Raw genomic sequence first — 24,304 nt, forward strand, 5'->3', positions numbered from 1 at the left:
AAGTACTGGTTTCATCACATGGCCTTTCTGTGATTCTGACTCCTGTTCCTTCTTACAAGGACATCTATGGAATATTCTACCCAACAACCACAGAATACACATTCTTCTTAGTAGTCCATGGAACTTTCTCCAAAATAGATCATATCTTAGGATATAAAGCAAATCTTAACAAGTACAAGAAAACTGAAATAACTTCCTGTATTTTATCAGACCTCCGTGAGATAAAGCTAGAAATCCATAATGAGAGGAACTACAGAAAATATTCCAATACATGGGCACTGAACCATTCACTTTTGATGGATCAGCAGGTCATTGAAGAAATAAAGGAGGTAATAAAAAATTCCTAAAAACAAGTGAAAATGAAAACACAACTGACCAGAACTGTTAGGACACAGCAAAGGCAGTGCTAAAAAGAAGTTTGTAGACATGAGTGTTGGGATGAACAAAAGGAAGTCATGTTAGGACTGGACCCCCTCCCCCTCGAAGGTGACTTATTGGAAACTCTCTACCTGGCCCTAAAGAAAAATAGACATCCACCTTTAGCCATTTACTAGAAACTCCCCACATGGCCTTGAAGGAATGACCCACCCTTAAGCCATGATCTTGGGATGGTCAGAGGACTGTTGAGGATTATCCTGCCTGGTGACCTTCCTGGGGCTTCTCTTTCCCACCTCATAAATACCTCCAGTCTGTAAGCAGTGAGGCACTCCAGCTGTCTTGCTGGGGTCCCCCTCTGCAGGACCACTTCTCCACAATAAACCCTGTGCTGGCATATGAGCGGCTCCCTGCCTATACATTCTGCACTTTCTTTCATTTCTAACAATGAGCACCTAATTCAAAAAAGCAGAGAAGCCAGGTGCCAGAGGCTCACGCCTATAATCCTAGCTACTCAGGAGGCAGAGATCAAGAGGATCATGGTTCGAGGCCAGTCCCATCAAAAAAAGGGAGATCTTATCTCCAAAATACCCACTACAAAAAGGGGCTAGCGGAGTGGCTCAAGTGGTAGAATTCCTGACTAGCAAGCATGAAACCCTGAATTCAAACCCCAGTACCACCAAAAAAAAGAACACATTAAAAATATTGTACACTGTTATAAAGTTGGTTTCATTCCAGGGATTCAAAGATGGTTCAACATATGCGAATCAATTAATGTATTATAGCACATAAACAAAATAAAGGGCAGAAATCACATGATCATCTCAACAGATGCAAAAATAGCCTTGGATAAAATTCAACATCCATCCTTGATAACAGTCTTGAAGAAACTAGGAATAGAATTAACATACCTCAACAAAGTGAAGGCCATCTACAATATATGATAGCAATATTGTATATGGGGAAAAAAATGAAACCATTTCCTCTAAACTCAGAAATGAGAGAAGCATATCCACTTTCCCCACTGTTATTCACTATAGTGCTGGAATTCTTAGCCAGAACAATAAGGCAATACAAAAAATAAAAGAGATACAAATAGGAAAGGACAAAGTCAGATTTTCACTATTGGCAGGTGATATGATTCTCTACCTCAACCCCCCAAAGAATCCAACAAAAAATTCTTAGATCTAGTAAGCACTTTCAGCAAAATAGCAGGATATAAAATCAAATTTAAAAACCAGTAACTTTTCTGTATATCAATAATGAACAGGCTGAGAAAAAAATCAGGAAAACAAATCCATTCATAGGAGCCTCAAAAAAGTTTAAGACTTAGGACTAAATCTAACTAAGGAGATGAGAGACCTCTCTACAATGAAAACTATAAAATATTGAAGGAAGAAATTAAAGAAGACATTAGATGATGGAAAGACCTCCCATGTTCATGAATTGGCAGAAGTAATATCAAAATGGCTATACTACCAAAAGCAATCTACAGAGTCAATGTAATCAAAATTCCAATGTCAGTCCTCATAGAATAGAAAAATCAATCCTAAAATTCATTTGGAGCCAGGTGCTGGTGGTTCACACCTATAATCTTAGCTACTTAGGAGGCAGAGATCAGAAGGACTGTGGCTCGAATCCTGCCCAGGCAAATAGTTCCTGAGACCCTATCTCAAAAATACTCAATACAAAACAGGGTTGGTGGAATGGCTCAAGTGGTACAGCGCCTGCCTAGCAAGCATGAGGCTCTGAGTTCAAACCCTAGTACCACCAAAAAAAGAAAACAACAACAAATGCTGGAAGGGGTGGGAAATATGCAGGTGGATGCAGGTGAAGGGACAAAGACCCTTATACACTGTTGGTGGGAATGGCAGCCAATATGGAAATCAGTATAGGAGGTTACTGGTGCAGAATAAAGATAGGCAGAATACTGGTGGCTCATGCCTCTAATCCCAGCTACTCAGGCGGTAGAAAATGGAAGGAGGAGGTTGAAGGCCAGCCCAGGCAAAAGGTTAGGAACTCTATCTCAACAACAGCTGGTTGTGGTGGTGTGTGCTTGCTAACCCAGCTATGCAGAAACGTAAATAGGAAGATCAAGATTCAGGCCAGCCTAGTTGTAAACTTGAGACCCTGACCCCAAAATAACTAAACCAAGGAGGGCTGGGGCATGGTTCAAGTGGTAGAGCCCCTGCCTAGCAAGCATAAGGCCTTGAGTTCAGTCCCCAGTACCGCCAAAAGATCAAAACCCAAAGCAAAAACAAACCTAAAAATAGAATTACCATACAATCCTGCTATGCCATGCCTGGGCATATATCCAAAGGCATGTAAGTCAACATACAGTCTAGATACTTATGCACCCATGTTTATCACAACACTGTTCACAATAGCCAAAATATGCTATCTGCCTAGGTGCCCACCAATCAATAAACAGAGATGATATGAATTACCTATACAGTGAAATGAAGAATAAAATTATCTCATTTGTAGGAAAATGGGTGGACTAGAATTCACATTAAGCGAAATAAGCCAGCCTGAGAAAGACAGATACTGCACGTTCTCTCTCATATGCAGAATCTAGTCCTTAAAAATGAATGACAGGAATGTAAAACAGGTTCTGTTTGGGGGTGGGTGCCAGCAGGAGGGTGAAAGGAGAGGATGAAGGGGTGAGAATATGATTGAAGTACATTATGGCCAGGTATAAAAATACAATAAATTGTATTAATACAGTTAAACTGCATTTAATACAATGAACTGTATTAAAATCCTTTTAAGAGGGAGAGGGAATGAGGGAGAGTGAGAGAGGGTGTTAACTTGATCTGGATACCTTGTATCCATGTATGGAAATACCACAAGACCCTTTTGTAATAAAACAGTAAGAAAAGATTTGGATCAAATATCTTTGATATTTGATATTTAGATTTGTCTAAACAATGACAAAGGTCTTCCCCCCCATTTTCTTTCTTCATCCCCTCCTTCCTTCCTTCCTATGGAGGTGTATGTTTTTATTGGCCAAGCAGGCTACTTGGTTGGATGAGGCAGGAATGGGTGGCCTCGGTCCTTGTCTGGCAATGCTTCACAGGCTGTAGGTGATGGAGAATTCTCCCCAGTGTTGGCTTATCATCCTGGCCTTGATCTCCAGCTGGCTGAAGGTCTCGTGGTTAGAGATAGCGACCATGCTGCCCACCGTCTCGGGCAGGATGCTAATGTCCTGCAGGTGTGTCTTCACCGCCTCTGTCTTCTCCAAAAGCTGCATCTGTTGACCTGAACCTGGAAGGAACACTGCTTCTGGCGAGCCTCAGTTTAGCTGTCATCCCACAGTTGCTTCGCCTGCTGGCAGGACATGACCAGCAGCTGGTTGAGGCTGGGCAACCTTAGGTGAACTTTCCAACAGCTGGTTCCTGTTCCATCTCTGCCATCTTGCTGGCTCCTCGGAAAGCCTGCATATCTTTAATTATGAGTGTGATTTAGGCTTCTTTTACTTTGTGTTATTTCTGTAAATGTCCCTATGATAACTTTTGCCCATATTTAAATTAGCTTCCTTCCTACTGATATACCATTCTTGAAGTCTAACCTTGGGATGTGCTTAATTTCCTAACCATGAAATTTAGAGGTTGAATTTCAAAATCTGAAAAGTCTCAACACAATGAATTTGGGGGCCAGGTTTTTGTTTTTGTTTTTTTGTGGGACGGGTTCTGCCATATTGCCCAGGCTGCCCTGGAACTCACCCTCCTCCTGCCTCAAGAGGGACTGAGAGTGGGACAGATAAGGAGGACCAAAACCCTGTCTAACGGTATTTGGCTGAGATTAAGCCAAAGCAGAACGTTCCTTTTGTGTCATTTCCTTTTGTAATAAGCCCTCTTTAATGTTTTTTCTCCTTTAAATCACCAAAACTTCCTGCACAAGCAGTTCTGCTCTTTTACTAGTCCTTCCCACACGCCTCTTAACAGCAGGGACAGTCACCAGAAACTACCAAGCTGTCAATCAACTAGCCTTTCTTCTGCCACCTGGATCATCATGACAGCTGAGGCTGCTTTTGTGGACTTCCAGAGGAGACTATTTCAGCTACAGAAACTGTCACACTGTCATGGCTGCCACAGAAGCTGCTGCTTCTCTTCCAGAGACATTACTTCGACAGCTGTGAGGCTGAAAGGCTGTTTCAGTCACAACTGCTGCAGACATCCTATGCACACCCCTTGCCTACAGCAGCTTTGGGCGCCCCCACCTATCTGACAGATGTCCTCAATTAGGTCAGGGAGGGGCACCTGCCCACCCTTGACAGCTGAGACAGGCAGGCCCAGGACACCTGTGTAGACTGCTGTATCTCAGCAAAAAGCAGCAGACAGGGGATGGTGCGTGTGCCTGACTGACTTTATAAGCAACCCTTCTCTCACTCTCTCCTGTTAGTCTGGCATACCTTCTTCCTGGGCACTGTCCTCCTGGTGCACTGACCTCCTGGGTCCCCCTCATCCCAGTGGCTTTATTACCTACCTGTGCTCCTTGCCATGGGCAGAACAGGCTGAGCTGTTAACTAAGGACAGACAATTCCCAGGACTGCTAGCTCTAGGCACATCCAGTAGGTAGAAGGAAAAAGGAAGAATTCCAGAGTCGCAGGGAGCAGAGACTCAACAACTGAGATAGGTAAGGGCTGGGGACGTGCTGAGTAAGCCAGAGGCCTGGCTATTTCTTCCAGGGTGCCAGAGGCTGCCATACATTTGAACTTTAGCAAGAAGCAGGAGATTCCTCTTTTATCTCTTTCTCATAGGTCTAATACAATCAGTTGCACCTTTTTTTTTTCTTTCTTTCTTTCTTTTTTTTTTTGTGGTACTGGGCTTGAACTCAGAGCCTTCACCTTGAGCCACTCCACCAGCCCCACTTTTCTGAAGGGTTTTTTGAGATAGGGTCTTGTGAAAGACAGGAACAAATGGTCGCTGCAAGGCATGATGCTGTCTGTTCCCCAACCCAGGCTCAGAGACCAGAAATTAGCTAGAGTTGCTATTTCCAGGATGGACTTTGGGAGGCTGCAGTATAAGCAAAGCCATTTGGGGGCTGCTGGAGTGGCTCAAGTGGTAGAGTGCCACTCCTCAAGCATGAGACCCTGAGTTCAAACCCCTGTACTACTAAAACATAAAAAAGTAATAATAAATGGAAAAAAAAAGCCATTTGGGGTCTTGGGTGGAAGCACTAAACCTGGATTTCTAGGCTGAGCCGCTCCACCATTCCTGGGCCTGAGGAGAGTGTCACCCCTGAGTCAGGATGGAAGGTGCTACAGTGCCATTTTGGCTCCTTGAGGGGTTGAAATCCTGGGGACAGGTGCTCCCACTGTCTAGCTTAGGTTCTTACCTGCTAAAGGAACCCCACCTTGTGGGGCGTCTCCTGACGGGGCTTCTGGGCGATGGAAGGGGACAGTGCATACAGAGCTGACTGGTTGTGGTGGGACTGTGTAGTGAACAGGCTCACGAAGGCGTGCACTCAATCCGGCGTCCCCCATACATGGTCGCAGCACACGTGAAGGAGGACCCAGAGCCGCAAGTTCAGATCACACACCTTCATTGAGGGAATTGTTAGAGCGTAAGTGCTCACCAAGCCGGAGAAGGGTTCACGGGCGAGGGTGGCAGAGCTAGAAGGTACTGGTGGAGGTGGACCACCAGGAGATGGAGAACAACCGGGAGGGTCGCCCGCCAGAGTGGCGAGAAGGCTGCAAGGGGAGGCGCGCAGGAATGGTCCCTTGATGCTGGCGGACGCTGCCTGGGTGCGAAGGCTGCGGAGAAGCACCTCTGGTGGTCCAGTCCAGCTGGTCAGCATTTACAGTGTCAACTGCGTGTGTCCCTCGGGTGTAGTGTGCCTGCGGCATAAAGGATTGGTTCCCAGTTTGGAACGGGTGTTCCCACTTTGGATGGGTGTGTCCTATCCTCCCAATCTCAGCTTCCCAAGTAGCTAGGATTACAGGTCGGAGCCACCATCCCCAGCTCTGGCCTTGTTACTGGGCCTGGGGCCGAGGTTTCCAGAAATTGCTGGGGAAACTGTGCAAGCAGGCTAAGATCTGGGGACACCCAGCCAGCATTATCGATGTTAATGCAATGTTAGTGGCATTAATGTTACATTAGACCTTCCAGCCAACATATTCAGTAATTGCCAGGGTCGAAAGAGGACTTCTGTGGCTCCTAAGCCCCCCCCTCCTTTTTTTTTTTGGAAGGGGGAAGGGGCTCCTTCCTCTATTGAAAAATAAAAGATTGCATTTTACAACTGTATTAGTATAAAGATGAATACTGGATTCATTAAAATATATTCATCTTTTCCTTCTGCTTTTAAAAGAAATAAAAATTAAATAACTTTTATGGGACTCTAAAGTATGGTGGGTCCAGGCACTTTGCCTCCTGTGACTAATGGACAGTGTCCCTGGTCACCGCTTTCCTTTTGTTTTCCAGAACCTTCTTTCCTCTTCCCTTATTTATGGCACTTCCTCACAACTTTGTTGAGGTTTGTACAAATTGGCCTTTTCACTAAAATTGGAAACGTTTCTGTAAGTTGGCCATTGTTAATCATTTTCATTTGAATTTAAAAATAAAAAACCCTAGCACATTTATTATCATTATTTTCTCAAATGGATTTGCTAGGATTTAAAAAAAAATGTACCAACTATAGGCAAAACTGTAGGCTTATAAAACAGGAAGCTATAGTTTTTTTGATTAAAAAAATTTTTTAATGTGCTGGGGGTACATTGTGACATTTACGAAAGTTCTTACAATATATCATAGTTGATTTTTCCCCTTCATCATTCTCCTGTCTTCCCTCCTAAAGCTATAGTTTTGTTTTTAATAAGTGCATGTGCACCAACCTTACAGACCTTCAGTTGTTTTCCTAAATCCCAAGCCCAGACCATGTATTTGGGTTCTAGAGTCAAGGAGTATAGTTTTGTGGGCTCTGATGTTCAGAAAACATCCCAGTCACCTTCTGCACACCACACCTTCCTGCCCACCCATCCCCAGTGACCCAGCCAGCTGTCCAGTCCTGCTGGGAGGCACTGCCAGAAAGTTTGCTTTCAAAGTGAAAAACACTGTGTGTTTAGAAAGAACCATATCTTTCGGCATCCTCTCTACTTATACTGAGAAAAGGCTGCTGGACTGTGTTGGTTTCTTTAGAAGGAAGGAGTGTCAGTAGCCCCTATCCTCATCCAGGCTGACTGGTTGCTTTTATGACTTTAGAAGAAAACCAAGAGTAGAATATTTATTTATTTAGGCAGCACTGGGATTTGAACTCAGGGCCTTGAACTTGGTAGGCAGGCACTCTACCACTTGAGCCACTCTGCCAACCCTTTCTATGATGGGTTTTGACAAGATAGGGTCTCATGAATGGTTTCCCCAGGCTGGCCTAGAATCTTGAGCCTCCTGGTCTCTGCCTCCTGAGTAGCTAGGATTATAGGAATGAGGCCTGGCTGAAGAATATTCTTGTATACAATCAGCTGGGAATCCCAACTGTAAATCCAAAGGAAACCAGTAAGTGATATAAGCTACAAGGTGCTGTATGGAAATTTGATCTGAGTGTACAGATGAGCCTCTCAATAACCTGGAAACTCATCAGTATCCCTTTTCCAGTGTATACGTGTTCATTAAGGGCAGAAGGAAAGTCCTTCATTTGGTCCTGACTTTCCTTGTCTTTTAAATGCTATTTTCCTATATATTGTGCTCCAATCACTTGAAACTTTTCATTTTTGCTTAAACATTAAGAATGTGCTCTCTGCTGGGTGCTGGGGGCTCTCACCTGTAATCCTAGCTGCTTGGGAGGCTGAGATCAGGAGGACTGAGATTCGAGGCCAGCCCAGGCAAATAGTTCAGGAGCGAAATGGACTGGAGGTGTGGCTCAAGTGGTAGAGTGCCTGCTTTGCATGCACTAAGCCCTGAGCTCAAAACTCAAGTTCCTCCCCCAACACACACACACACACACACACACACACTCTCTCTCTCTCTCTCTCTCTCTCTCTCTCTGTCTGCAGTTGGGAGTGTAAGCCAGTGGTAAAGCAGCCTAGTATGTGTGGAGCCCAGGGTTCCATCCCCAGCACAACACCAAAGAAAATTTTAAAAGAAAAATAAGAAAAGAATGTATTCTTTTTCAGCTCAGCATTACACACACCCCTACTTTTGCCTGGAATGTTCCATTTCCAACTCAAATATCTTCATGTGACCTTACCTGAGAACCTCCTTCTTCTCCTTCCAAATATACTCACATGTCCCTAAAGCTTCTGTGATCCCAGGGAAGAGTTTACTCTTTCACTGTGGCCTTACCGAGGATGATGGCTTTCCCACTCCCCCTGGACTGGGGCTGCTTTGAAAGCAGTGAACTCGGTTGTACGTAGTTTTGCATTTCTAACACCCATAATACTTAATGTATACTAGGTGTTCAGTAGGCCAAATAAACGAATGGTTAATAAGAAGTGAATGAAGTCATCTCCTTGTTACCCAAAGCCTAATGGACACAAGTCAAATACAGTGTGACAGCTCCCATGAAAGGTAGTGTCCTGGGAGGGGAGTGGAGATGAGAGAAAATGATGGAGGGGTGAAGCTAATCAAGATAACCTGTAAGCACCTATGTAAGTGTCACAATGGAACCCCCTGCACAACTAGTATATGCTGTATATATGTTATATATATACATCAACAACACAAAAGAAAACGTGACACTCTGGCCCCAGGAATTGGATTGGGATGCCAGCTTGTCACTTATGAACTACGTGTCCTTGAAAGCGACTGTCTTTGCACTTCACTTTTTGTGAAGTGGTATCATAGTGAAACTCATGGTTTTATGAGTATGAGTGACAAGGCATGTAGATGACACGTACCATGCTTGGCCTGTCGCAAGTACTCGGTACGTTTTCACGCCTTGGACCATAAGCATCATATCAAGGCTCTTGTGAGGCCTGCTGTCTAACTCGGGAAATGCCACCGGGGCAGAACTGAGAGGCCTGACAGCACCGGGACTTCTCTCAGAGGGAAGCATGGAGATAAAGAGAGAACACACGGGGAGCTTGGGTTCTTAGAGAAAAGAAGAAAGGGAAACCAAAAAGAGTGAAGATGTATAACAAGAATGAACACTTGCTTGAAATAAGGAGTTTCATTTACATAACAAGACAGTGTATCCTGTCCTCATTAAAAAAACAAAACAAAACAAAACCAAGAGCTGGGTGCGGGTGCTGGTTGCTTATACCTGTAATCCTAGCCACTTGGGAGGCTAAGATAGGAAGGATCACAATTTGAGGCCAGCCCACTAAACCCCATCTCAGTAGAAAAAAGCTTAGTATGGCAGCGCACTCCTGTTCTTTCAGCTAAGTGGGAAAGCATAATATAGGAGGATTGAGGTAAAGGCCAGAACAGGCAAAAAGTGAGAACTTATCTCCCCCAAAAGGTCTAGAGGTGTGGCTCCAGTGGTAGAGAACCTGTCATAAGCAAACAACAACAACAAAAAAACTCAAGAGCTAGGCACCTGTGGCTCCCTATAATCCCAGCTACTCAGGAGGCAGAGATCAGGAGGACTATGGTTCAAAGCCAGTCTGGGTAAATAGTTCACAAGAATCTGTCTCAAAAACCCTTCACAAAAATAGGGCTGGTGGAGTGGCTCAAAGTGAAAGCCCTGAGTTCGAACACCAGTACTGAAAAAAAAACAAAAACAAGAAAATCAACATTGCAAAACATCAATGGTTAAATATTAAGAACAAAAGACAGGACTGTATAATAGATACACTGCATGTTGGGGGGTACTAGTGGGAGGGAGGAGAGTGAATGAAAGAGATTAACCTGAGGGAATATGGTGGATAGACTTCATATACTTATATGAACTAGAACAAAGAAACTTCTTGCAAATTCTTTTTTTCTTTTTTTGGTACTGGGGTTTGAACTCAGGACCTTCACTTTGAGCTACTCCACCAGTCCTTTTTTTGTGTGATGGTTTTTTCAAGATAGGGTTTTGAGAGCTATTTGCTTGGACTGGCTTCGAACCAAGATCCTCCTGATCTCTGCTTACTGAGTAGCTAGGATTGATTCTCTAAGTGGGGCAGGGAGTGGGTTGAGGGGCGAGATCATGGGAGCGATGTAATTAATATACAAAATAATTCTAATCGGAATTGTTACTATGAATCCCCCGTACAATGAATATATCCTAATGAAAAATGTTTTTAAAAATCAAGGGTAGATGTGATATTTTTCTAATCTGGTCAGTTAATAAACAGTGACTATTGGCAAAAAAATAAAATAAAATAAAAGTCAAGGGTAGAGAATTTGTTGACTAGGTGTGGAAGTACATGCCAGTAATCCCAGCTGCTTGTGAGGTAGAGGCAGGAGGATTGTGAGTTTGAGGTCAGTCCTGGGCAAAGGTAGTGAGACTGTCTCAAAACCAAAATATGAACAAAATGGCTGGGGGTGTGGCTCAAGTGGTAGCAAGTATGAGGCCCTGGGTTCAATCCCCAATACTCTCAAAAAGAACCAAAGCAAACAAACAAACAAAAACCAAAACAGCTGGGCTTCAAAGCACAAGAAGCAAGACAAGTATAGTCACACAGCATGGGAGGGCCCTTTGATGACACACTGCACACATGACCCGAAAGATTGCAGGGGCTGAAAAACACCTATCAGCAGTGCTGTTACAGCTGTGCTCACACAGTGCCATGCAATCCCCACATGTCTCCACCGGTAAGTATCACACGTTCAATCACACACACACAATGCTTGATGATAAATAGTTACGTTACCAGGTTATGTATTTACTGTGCTTCCTATCAATATGTTAGAGCGTACTCCTTCTACTTACAGAAAGAAAAGTTCTGAGCTTGGTGCTGGGGGCTCACTCCTGTAATCCTAGCTACTCAGGAGGCAGAGATCAGGAGGATCGCAGTTCGAAGCCAGCCCTGGGCAAACAGTTCATGAGACCCTATCCCGAAAACACGCCAAATAAGAAAGGGCTGATAGAGTGGCTAATGTGGTAGAACACCTGCCTAGGAAGTGCAAGGCCCTGAGTTCAAACCACAGCACTGCCCTCTCACCACCCCCACCTAAAATTTCCTGTAAAGCAATATGCAGTGTGACACCAGCTGCAGCCTGTACCCCCCTCCCTGTCTCTCTGTCTGTGTGTGTGTGTGGTGGTATTGGGGAACCATTGAACCCAGGGCCTCACACAGGCTAAGCAAATGCTGTAACCCTGAGCTCCTTGGAGAGCAGGTGGAGAGACTGACCTGCACTCTCGAGTTGTGTGTGCACGCTGATGTTTACCCCGTGACCTGACACATTTCTCAGGATATGCCACTAAGCGATGCAGGCTGTACCTAAGAGAACAGTCTACGCTTCATTCTTCTTCCCAGTGGACAATCAGGGAACTGACATTTCCTGACTTCTCAGGGAAGCATGAGCCCAAATGCCATACAAGTGCAAGAAAGTGGCACCACATAGACCACTGCCATGGAACTTCTATGAAAAAAAAATGATTAGGAAAAAAAAAATAAAGATGTGTTGATGAAAACCTAGCAAACCAAGGAAGGAATTAAAACTAAATAATCACAAATATAGAAGGCTTGGTAAAAGAAATGCTAGTGAGCATTGGACATATCTATGTATAAAACTAAAATGGAACAACTGTGGAAATTATAACTTAGCATTTAATATGTTGTATAAACCTTAACAATGTAAGACTAATGATGTAAATAGCAAATATCAGAGAGTGGAGAGAGGGAAGAAATCATGAGATTGTGACTGTACCAATTCTTTTTTAATCGTTTACAATAAAATAAGTAGTGAAAAGTGTTACATGGGCTGGGTGTGGTGGTGCACAGCTATAATCCCAGCACTAAGGAGGCTGAGTCAGGATGATTGAGAGCTCCAGGCCAATCTGGGCTACATAATGAGACCCTGTCTCATAAAACAAAACAAACAAAAAAGTTATATAGTACTATCGACACGGTAAACAGGAAATAAATGCCCACCAATATTACTAGTTAAAAAAAAAAAAATCCAGATGGGTGCTGGTGGTTCATGCCTGCAATCTTAGCTACTTGGGAGGCTAAGATCAGGAGGATCTTGGTTCAAGGCCAGCCCGGGCAAATAGTTCTTGAGAACCTCCCATCTCCAAAATAATCAGAGTAAAATGGACTAGAGGTGTGGCTCAAGTGGCAGAGGTCTTATTGCAGGAGGGCTCAGACAGAGACTGAGAGGGCACCAGAGCTTTCGGGAAGCAAGTTTATTAAGCAAGCCGGCAGCGACTTAGCGGACTCATGTCCAAAGGCTGACACCCCAAAACAAAGGGGGCTTTCCTTATGTACATTTAGAGCAGGTTACAGAAATGGGGGGCGGGGCTACAGCTTGTCCCATACATAATCACATGTTATTTCATTGCCTGCTCTAACTCTGGGGCGAGGTGACCCTTCTCTAGTCTCCAGGTAACATTCCCCAACTCCAGTTTTTCTTTGCTCCACTGTCACTCATTATCTCCCTTCCCCCTCTCTGCCTTCCTGCCACAGTCTTGCTTTGCAAGTTCAAAGCCCTGAGTTCAAACCCCAGTCCCACCAAAAGAAAAAAAAAAAAGAAAAAAGGAAATCTAATACTCCCAGTTCTTAATGGCTTTACACATTCTCAGAGCGGAGAGCTGTCATTAGAGAATCATGATTGCGTGTAAGAGGAAGGCACTGCTTTGAGGACAGTGGTACTAAATATTTGGGTTGTTTCTAGGGATTCAGATTTAAGTCATTCCGGTATTTTTCAATCAAAAAGCACCATGAGAGATGGGGGTGTAGCTCAGTGGTGCAGTGTGTACTTAGCATGGGTGAGACCCCGGGTTCAATCCCCAGCACCAAACTATAAAAACAAAATAAGAAGCATTGTGTGATGGGTAGTTTTGTCATCAACTTGACTAGTCACAGTACACCAATACTTGGTCAAATAGATGTTTCTATGAGAGAAATCTTTTTTGTGTGTGGTACCAGGGTTTGAACTCAGGGTCGACACCTTGAGCCACTCCACCAACCTTATTTTTTTGTGAAAGGTTTTTTGAGATAGGGTCTCACAAACTATTTGCTTGGGCTTCCTTCAAACCTCGATCCTCCTGATCTTTGCCTCCTGAGCGGCTAGGATTATAGGCGTGAGCCACCGGTGCCCAGTTTATGAGAGAATTTTAGATGAGATTACCATTTAGGTCAGTAGGCTTTGATTAAAGCATAATACCTTCCCTATATGGTGGTCCTCATCCAATCAGTTGAAAGCCTTAATAGAAAAATACTGGCTTCCCCAGAAAAAGAAGGAATTCTGCCAACAGACTATTTTTGGACTCAAAACAGCTCTCCCTGGGACTCAGCATGTTGGACTATGCTGCAGGCTTTGGACTTGCCAGCTTCCACAGGCCTGTGTGTGTGTGTCTGATCACCCATGTACGCATATTTCTGTGTACACACACAGACAATGTTGGTTCAGTTTCTCTGGCAAACTTTGACTAGTATAACCCTTTAATTAATACACATATGTAATTTCTATAGAAAATAGCATTGTTCCATTTTATTAAAAGCTCAACATTTTCACATGAGAAAATAGGTCCAGAGAAAGTTAGAAAAATGTCCGAATTGGCTTTCGTGCCCCCCTGGTCCAGCAGGCCAGTGGCAGAGCCGAGACTCCCACCCACAGGTGACCGGCTCCCTGCAGCGCTCCTCTGCTCTGTGTCGCTGTCTACTGCATTGGGCTAGGAAGCACTAGGTTCTGGGGACACAGGCACAGGGTAGATCGGGAGGGTTTTGCAGAATTGATTGCAGAATCACACCTGTAGGCAGCCAGCAGTGTTTGAGCAAAGCCTTGGGGAAGGGAAGGAGTGCTGAGGTGCCTACAGGTGCGGGTGCTTATGGGGCAGGTGTAGGAAAGGTGAAAAAAGCCCAAAGTTATGGAGCAGTATGAATAGTAGCTCCTTAGTGCACAAGTATAAAATGTGACCTGTAACGTGGTCAGGTGTAAAGGGGTGTGTGTGTGTGTGTGTGTGTGTGCGCATGCTGAGCAGCTGCGTAAGGAAACTTTCCACCTCTAGATCAGAAAGCCACTGTGCTGTCACGGCCTGAGCCCCTCTACTGAGGACAGGGCATACCTCCGCTAAAATGTTCCACACAGGCTTCACCAGAAGTGTCTTGTGGGAGGACAGGGGGCAGCAGGGAAAGCTTTTTGCCATTTGTTCCTTCCATAGGGTTTGTGTGCGGATTTTTCTTTTTTTGAACTACGTTTTGTAATAGTAATTCTAAAAACGGTTTTAAATGAAAGATGAAGGTATTTTATGCCACTTAATTGTACACTTAAAACAGTTAAAACAGTAGTTGTTATGTATATTTTACCACGATAGAAAGAAAGCAAAAAAGAGAAAGAAAGGAAATAGGGAGGTGGGGAACAGAGGAGAAGCAGGCTTTGGATCAGTCAGTATGAAACTGAAAACAAGTTTGTACAAACTATTCTATTTGTCTTGAAGTTGTTCCACTGTCGATGTGGCAAGTGCTAAAAAAAAAAAATAAAATGTCCTACTTGGACAACTGTACAGAGCCCCACTGAGCAAATGAAGGCAAAAAGAGCGACCATGGGTGACAGTGTTTCTTGTCACATTCCCACGTCCAAGTTGGTCAGGAGGCTGGGCTAGCAGAAGCCCAGCTGGGTGTGCCTTGCTAACCATGGCAGACAACGTCTCTGGATTTGAACTTGAGCAGGCTGCTCCAGAAGCTGCCAAGTCAGCAGGCAATATAATCTCCCTGGAACCGTGCCAGCGTTGTTATTTCACTCACTTTCCATTAAAAACCGAGACAACATAAAAATGTTCCAGACACCTGGGTCCCATGCGTTACAACTGCCATCAGTAAACTTTTCCTGGCTGGGTGCCCACCTGAGGGGAGGGAGGGACGGACAGGGGCAGTGTTCTCACACTGGGCCATTGTAGAGACAGCCACACTGCTGAAAAAGCCTGCACTGAAGCCAGCCCGAGCAATCTAGAAGAGCAGGGTCCCATCAGCCGGTCAGCTGCCCCGAGCCTTCCAAGGCTCCACAGCAAGTGTCTGGTCTGGCCTCCACCCGGCCCTTCCCGAGCACATTTCAGTGACACTGATTACATTCATATTGCTGTGCTCAACTGGCCTTTTGATGCAAGGGGATGTTTTGACACAGCTCACCTGGGAAAGTGATTTTTTTCCCAACCTTTTAATTTTTAAAAACTTCAAAAGAACAGAGCAATGAACAACCATTCATCTAGATTCTCCATTCGTTAGTATTATCCATGTCTCTCTTTGTCTCCCTGTGTAAACTAACTTGTTTTTGCTGAAGCATTTGAAATTAAGTTGAAGACATGATGACAAGTCATGGTTAAAAGGTTTTCTGTGTCTAAATTAGGCCATTTGATCTCGCTGTAACAAAATATCTGAGGCTGAGTGCTTTATAAAGAAAAGAGATTTATTTAGCTTTCAGTTGTAGAGATCCAAAAGTATAGTGCCAGCATTCTGCTCCGTTCTATTGAGGGCTGAACAACAGAAAAATTATGACGGCAAGAGGATGTATAGAGGAGATCCCATGGCCAGAAAGGAAGCCAGAGGAAGAGCCACAGCTGAATTTGTATCACAAGAATCCATTCTCCCAAGAACTAACCCACTCCACTAGAACCACATTTATTCCTTTCTGAGGTTGGCACCCTATGACCTAACTACCTTCTACTGGGCACCACCTCTTAAAGACTCCACCACTGCAAAACTGTGACCCAGGAACCAGGCTTCCAGTGTAAGAATCTTGGGAGAAGCAGGGTGCTAGTTTCTCACCCTTGTAATCCTACTATGATATCATATAGTCATTCTTTTTTAAAAATTATTGTTGTGCTGGGGTACATTGCGACATTTACAAAGTGCTTATAATATATCATAGTGGAATTCACCCCCTTCGTCATTCTCCTTTATCTCCCCACCCCCATTCCTGGAGTAGTTTCAACAGGTCTCATTTTTCTATTTATACACATGGACATATTATTTCCACTATATTCACTCCCTATACCCTTTCCTTATGTCCTCCCCACTCATATAGTCATTCTTGCAGTCAAGTAGTATGAGTCTGTCTTTTTTTTTTGCAGTACTGGGGTTTGAACTCAGGGCCTACATCTTGAGCCACTCCACCAGCTCTTTTTTGTGATGGTTTTCTTTGAGATAGGATCTCGAGAACTATTTGCCTGGGCTGGCTTCGAACCTCAGTCCTCATGATCTCTGCCTCCTGGGTAGCTAGGATTACAGGCGTGAGTCCCTGGCACACGGCTTCTTTTTAAAAATTGGTTTAATTAGTCTACTTCCTTTGTCTTTCCATATAACTTTCAGAATCAGTCTTTTAATAGGTATATAACATCTTTGTGGGATTTTGATTGATACTGCTGACTTAATAGATCAATTGGAGAAAGTTGATACCTTAACAATATTGAATTTTTCTAATCCATGAAATTCTTATTACTACACTTTAAAAATTCTTTTTAAGAATGAAGGAAACTAAAAAAATTTAAAAATCCCTGGCAGACTTCCATGAATTTTAGAGATCACCAAGCCCCAAGCCAGTCAAGAGGAAGGAAAAGGCCAAGGAACAATTTCCCCATAAGGGAGAAGAGGAAAAAAAAGTCCTGAACTTTAAACTCGTGTGTTAGACCCCAGACCCAAAGCCCAGAGCTTTCACATGTCAGGTCTGGCCACTCACCCCTGTACACCAAATAAAGAGACAGCAATGGCGAAGGGCAGAGAAAGGAGATTTATTGTGTGGCCAGGACACAACGCACTCAGCCCATCTTCAGCCATCCTCCAAGTAATACACATGAGCTTTTGGTTTAAAGAGACAAAGAATTAGGGCAGGGGGTGAAAGGCATGAATAATTATTAAACAGTCCCAGTCATAGGTGTGTCCTGGTGGTCAGAGGTGACAACAGGTGGTCTGACAGCTCATTGTCTCAGGATTGGTCAGGTGGGGCCTGATTGACCATCACCTCAACTCTTGTTTTCCAAGGGCTCTGGAGAAATTGTTTTTGCTGCCATTATTTGAGGGAGCAATCTGGCTCCCTTGGCCTAAGGCACTGGTGATCACCCCAGCTCCAGGTGATTGCTGGTCTGTCCTGTGAGGTTCATTGCTGCTCAGGGGGAGTTCTGGTCCCTTTTCATAAAGATGCTATCACTTAGTCCTTTCCTTCCTGAGTTCCAAGGTGACTGCAAAGTGAAAAGCTTGGGCAAGACAGTCACAAAATGGAGGCAGGGAGTCCAAGCTTTTCTCCTGTTTTTAGTTTTTGTCAGCCAAGTAGGGAGTCAGTCTTTTTCAGCAAAAGTTGTTTAAGCACCTGTTACAAACTCAGCTTCCCAATTTCCATGCAAATCACAGGAACTTGATATCCGTGACGAAGGGTTTCAGAAAAGAAGTTTAGCACAAATTTATTTTAATAAAACAGGATAAAGTAGGGAGAAGTAAGAAAGGGAAGGAGAAACACCTGATGCTTCACACACAGGAGATGGTGGTTCTGCATTGGCGGTCTGTGTACTTTCTGAGCTGGGAGACTCTACCTTGCGGCCACTTCATCTGGCGACCCCCTAATCATTTTGTTAGGTTTCCAAGCATTGAGACAATGGGTTTAGGGTGTAGCTATCACCCAAAACATGGCTGAGATGAGTCGTATTATTACTTAAAACATGGTGACAAGTGGCCTACGCCTACCCAAAACGAAGGGGCAACTGGTATCATTTTTAGGGTGACATTCACCACACGAGTCCTTTTATTTTCTGTCTCTACCTATTCAAAGAGTTTGCAGCTTCTTAATATCAAAAGGAGATGGGAGGAAAGCTTGTTGCTTTGGCCCTTATTTTCTGATTCTGTTTTAATTACTGACTCTGGTCCTTTTAATACTTTTTTTTTTTTTTTTTACTAATTTTAATTCCTTGTTGCCTCATCTATCTGCCTATCTATCTATCTATCTATCTATCATCTATCTATCTATCATCTAGCTATCTATCCTGCTTTCAGAATAAACTGGGCACAGGTCAGACAGGAGACCCAAGGGCATCTGGCAGAATAAACAAGTTTCCTGTGAGAAGGACACCTGGTCATGGGTCTGACACTTAGGCTGTCTGCCAGGATAACAAAGGATCCTTTGACAGGCACGCTGAGGGCACTCATACTCACCTCTGCTGGAGTCCCATCAAGGAAGCATGGGATTCTTTTTTTGGTGGTACTGGAGTTTGAACTCAGGGCCTCAGGCTTGCTAGGGAGGCTCTCTATTGCTTGAGCCACCAGCCCTTTTTTATGTTGGGATTTGTTTCAAGATAGGGTCTCTTCAACTATTTGCCCAGGCTGGCTTCAAACTGTGATCTTCCTGTTCTCTGTCTCCTGAGTAGCTAGGATTACAAGTGTGAGCCACTGGTGCCCAGCTGGAATGGGACTCTTGATAGAGAGACCTAATTAGAGGGTACTATGGCACCTTACTTGATGAGTAGAAACCTAAACAAAATATAGATTTGTTAGGGAGCGAGAAGTAACAGAAGTTGAGTAATCAAGCCACAGAGCTTACTGTATCCTGAACTCTATCTTTCCTTCCTTCATGGTGAATTTTTTCTTCCTATACTGCATAGTCAAACTCCAATTGATGAAAACATGATATTTTGCCCAGATATTTGTGAAAACATAGATCTTTGATTATCGAATTCTGAGGAACTAAGATAAAACAGGAAAAACTGTTTGTTCCCTCTGAGATCTATAAGGTAGAACTAGGATAGCAAACCCTAACAGTGACTGCTAGGCTTAGAAAAAAGAAATTAGTTCTCCATTTCAGATATCCACTAATGGGCAATCAATCTGACAAAACAGATGATGTATATTTTTATCAAAGCGATATCACCACTCTGACACTGTTTAAAAATGAAAATATATTATTTTAGGTCCCTGATAATTGGAGATGTAAACTGTAAGCCAAAGGTATGTGGCTTGGTAGATTCTCGGAATCAAAACTTTTGAAGATAAGAATGGAATTTTGTTACCGAATACAGTTTCTTGGCACTTGCCCTATTACACCAAGTTCTTAAATCAAATCTCCAAAGCAATAAAGCAAAGTTAGTTTGTTGTTTTTTTAAATCAATCTACAACTCACAATTTTGACACAGGAATCCCTTCTAAATGTCAGGAATCAAAGGCATTTTACAAGGCATAAAAACTGAAATTGCATCGTAAAAAAGCTCACGTATAAACAGAGGTAAATTTGTCAATATGCTCAGATTAATATGTTCAGATTGCCTGGCTTGCAGTGTTGTGTGATCTGCCTTGTGTCGCCTTCCATGCAAGGATGTCCTGATGATTTATCTGGGACCTTCCTCTAGGATTAGGGAGGCTGGGCTTGATGAGACAATTTCTCAGATGAACACAATGTCAAATCTGTTTCTAATTTGGTCAGAGGTTTCTGCAATAAAAGTTCCTTTTTCCTTGGTTGTTTCTTTACTGGAAAATTGACAGAACTCACACAACCACCCCATTGACGTGTATAAATATAGAATAACCTTCCTATATGCTCTGTGCACCGCATCTGGCTATTAGTCACCATTTACCATGTTTTTGGGTTGTCATTGCTGAAGATCAAGTTACTCATTTAGAGATATGAAAGTGTATTTGTTTTGCACCCACAGGAATGAGTGTTTGAAAGGTGGGGGAGGGAGGGGGGGACAGAACCCCAGAACCAAATAACCAACTCTAGGATATATTTTTTAACTTTCAATAAAACCCCCCTTTTCTCTTTCCAGATTGATTTACAGGCTAGCTAACTTTTGGAAACTTCCACATAGACATTTAGTTAAATTTAAGATCATACCACAGTTTCATAGAAACTGAGAAATTCCATCTTCGATGAGCATGGGTGCTAAGCCTTTGCTGGATTGCATAGGAAAATCTAGGACTCTTGTCATTTCAGATGTCCTAAAACACTGTATGAAAACAGTATAAAAGTGTAGGGCTGGAAGCTTGGCTCAAGTAGCAGAGTGCCTGCCTACCAAGTGGGAGGCCCTGAGTTCAAATTCCAGTGCTGCAAGAGAACATAAAAAGATTTTTTTTTAAAGTGTGCAGTGTTTGTCTTCTAGATTGTCCTGTATGCTTGAGACATTCAAATAACTGCATTGCCCCATTAAATTTTGGAATATGTAACTCCTCAGACAATTTAAAACACCCTCCAAAACTTCTCTGCCTCTGCTGGTTTTCTATCCTGGCAGGAGGTTTGAAGAATGACTGAGGCTCACACTTTACACACTCATTCCAGCTCAGCACCCATATCTTTAAATTCACAGGATCACTAACACCAAATCTGGAATACCATTGAGCTTCAGGGTCAATGATGTTTTTAGACGTATTTAGCTTAACTGGGAAGTAGATGTAAAAGAAGGAGACAATAGTAATAATTACTGAAATGTCTTTCCTGCTTCCATGCTTCACTGCACCACATAACATTTTCTTTGTATCACTCCATCTTTTTTAACATCACTTGTGAGGTAGGTATTATTTATCCTTTAGATATTTTAGAAGTTAAGTATATTGGCAAAGCATGAGCTAATTTTAGATTTCTTGAGAACAGAGATGTTTTGTTATTCCTCATCATGACTTTGAAATTTGGAGAAATGCTTGGGAAGTCCTCAATAAATATTTGTTGGATGAATGACTACATGAAAGACTGCATTAATCAAAATGAAAGAGACAGGATGTGAACCACTGAGCTTCAGGTCTTTCACACCTTGCAGTCCAGACTCTTACTTTCTACATTCTGCACCATCTCTCACAGGGCAGGAATGGCTGTGCTGTCATGCTGGTTTCAACACTGAGGGCTCCTATTGGCTCCCCTCCTTCTGGGTGTGGTTGTGATGGCCAATAGGCAACAGCCTGCATCTCATTTTTATCTTGGGCATCTTCTAGTTGTTTCCTTCTAGAAAACTTTGGATTTTTTTCTCTTCTTTTCTTTTCTCACTCCTCCTCTCCTTCTCCTCCCCCTCCTTCTCCTTGGATTTTTGCCACACTGGAGCCTTTTAATGTAAGAAAAGAAGAGTAAACTGGGCATGCAACACGGAGAAGTAAGTTGATTGTGAGAATGGGCAGAAGAAAATGAAGACTCCCACCCCTAGGGAGCCCACAAGATGACACAAACTGTTGAAACCCTGTGAACATGTGGGCTTCCTGTTTTTTGTGCAACTGCTGTTTGTTAGCAATCCTCTCACCTTGCTGCGAAGGGGTGGGTGGAAAGAGAAGGGCAAATCACACTGCAAATGAGAACGTTAACATTCTCAGTTTTCAAAACAGAAGATCAGGTCCCAAGTGGGCAGAAATAATAACACTCATCCTTGTGGGTGAAGGAGACAATATCGTTTGGGTGGTTGGGGATGGGGATGGGGAAAGGAAAGGTCCATGGTACCTGTACCTCTGAGCAGGTCATCTGAACCCACACAGGGAACTTTCCAGTCTCCTCTTCAGAATTCCATGGAGCAGAGTGTGGAGATTTCTGGGAACTAGCTGAGCTTTCTCTCTAAGGGAAAATATGAAGGTGACTAGAAATGAAGGCGTGGCAGGGAAGATAGGGAACCAGGGCTTATGCCAGATCTAGAGGAGCTTGGGGTTCTGTCTGGGAAATGCTCTCCTGCCATGGACGGAGAAATGAAATTCTGCCTGTGGAGGGTATGCAGGAGACAAGAGGCTGCCTGCTACCGTGGAGTGAGTGCAAAGAAGCTCTGGTGCCAGCCACGAACGCTGTCTGAATTGCTACCAAATATTGGATTTGTGCCGTAGCAGAAATCCCTTAGCATCTCTAGGCAGAACCCCTCTACCAATTGGGTGCTCCACAAAAAACAGTGGAGAAGATGGAGTGGTGGTGCACATCTATAATTCCAGCACTTCGGAGGCAAAAGCAGGAGAATCACAAGTATGAGGGCCAACCTGGGCTACATAGTGAGTACAAGGCAAGCCTGGGTTCCACGATGAGACCTTATCTCAAAAAACACAAACAAACGAAAAGCCTAAACAGTATAGAAAGTTCCCTGAAGCTGACATCATCATTAACGTGATGATGCGTGCTTGTGGTTACTTCCTACTTTAAGGTTATGCTTTTGTGCTTGTTTGTTAGTCTTTTAAAAGGGACTAAAATCATCCATGAAAACTCTTTCCTCTTAAAAGGCCTCAACTCTTAGTTCCACTGATAGGGAATAAAGTTTCAATATTAATTTTGGAAGGACCCCATTCAAACCATATCATGTGTATTTCTAAAGCAATCTTGTGTTTACTGTTTTTCCATGCTGTAGTCTTTTGTCTAAGTGCATTTTTTTTTTTTTTGGCAGTACTGGGGTTTGAACTCAGGGTCTGCATCTTGAGCCACTCCACCACCCTTTTTTTGTGCAAGGTTTTTTTCCAGATAGGATCTCGTGAACTATTTTCCCGGGCTGGCTTTGAACTGCGATCCTCCTGATCTCTGCCTCCTGAGTAGCTAGGATTACAGTTGTGAAGCACTCGGCTCTAAGTGCATTTTTGAGTATAAGGTATCTATGAGTAGCAAATGATTTAAAAATACATCATTTAAAAAAAAAAAGGAATACACAGCACAAAGAATGACTGTCACTCTCTTCTGTCAACCACCAACCACTCTCAAGACTTTTCTTCTTCAATTAGTGACTAAAATAAACTTTCATTAGATCCAGTCACTAATTATTTACTTTCAATTTATTTATTTTATTTGTTTTTTTGGTGATAGCAGGGTTTGAACTTAGGGCTTTGCACTTCCAAAGTTAGTGTTCTATCACTTGAGCCATACCACCAACCCTTCAATTTATTCTTGGTAAAGCAAAATTAAAATGGAAACCCAGGCCTAAGAAATTCTTGAGCAAACAAAACCAACTAAGCCTTAAAAATTGACTTCTCAGGCTGGGTATGGTGGTGTGAGCCTGGAATCCCAGGTAGGAGGATCTGTTCTGAGGTCTGCCTGGGCAAAAATGCAAGACCCTCCCTGAGAAATAACTAAACCAAAAAAAGGGCTGGGGCCATGTCTTGAGTGGTAGAGCACCTGCCTAGAAAGCTGAAGGCCCTGAGTTCAAACCCCAGAACCACTAAAAATGAAAGAAAGAAAGCATAGACTTAAAAAAAGAATGTGTCTCTTTGTGTAAATGTTTGGGGTTGATGGATATGTCAGTTACCTGCATCTGATCATTGCACATTGTAAACATCAATAAAATGTCATACTACCTCATAAATATGTACAGTTGCTATGTGTCGACTAAGAAATGAAAATCTATTTTAAAAAACTTATGACAAAAATGTCTTCTTAGGTAAACGGTTATACAATCTGTGGTTCATATGGTATTAGTGTTAGTTTGTAACACCACTCAGCCCTAAATAGAAATGTGCATTTCAGGAGTGGTGGAGTAGCTCAAGTGGTAAGAGCACCTGCCTAGCAAGCATGAGGCCTTGAGTTCAAACCTCAGTATCACCAAAAAAAAAAAAAAAAAAAGAAAAGAAATGTACATCTCATAAACACGCCAACTTGTATAAATTTTAAAGGCAGTATTGAGTAAGAAGAAAGCTAATCTCAAAAAAAGTCATTTACTGTATGATTTCCTTTATATAATATTCAAAACTGACAGAATTCTAGAGATGGAAAATAGATTGGAGGTTGACAGAACAATCTGTCTGTAAAAACTGACTGCAGAGAGGTCACGTGAGGGAGATCTTTGTGGTCCTGAAATAGCTCTGTATCTTGATTGCTGTGGCAGTTACACAAATAGATGCAGTGATAAAATGACACACACATTATACCAAGGGCAGTTTCATGGTTTTGACACCACACTATAATTATGTAGATGTAACCATTGGGAAAAACTGGGTGAATGATACCTGAAACCTCCCAGACTATATTTGCAATTTCCTGTAAATCTATGACTTCAA

General features: G+C 43.0%; 1 pseudogene; it reads left to right on the forward strand.

The window, feature by feature from the left end:
- The first annotated feature begins 10,954 nt into the window (after positions 1–10,954).
- LOC141415467 (mediator of RNA polymerase II transcription subunit 28 pseudogene) overlaps positions 10,955–24,304 on the forward strand; it is a 49,734-nt pseudogene continuing 36,384 nt past the window's right edge.

This window comes from Castor canadensis, chromosome 13 (genome assembly GCF_047511655.1).
Source record: "Castor canadensis chromosome 13, mCasCan1.hap1v2, whole genome shotgun sequence".
Taxonomy (NCBI): Eukaryota; Metazoa; Chordata; class Mammalia; order Rodentia; family Castoridae; genus Castor; species Castor canadensis.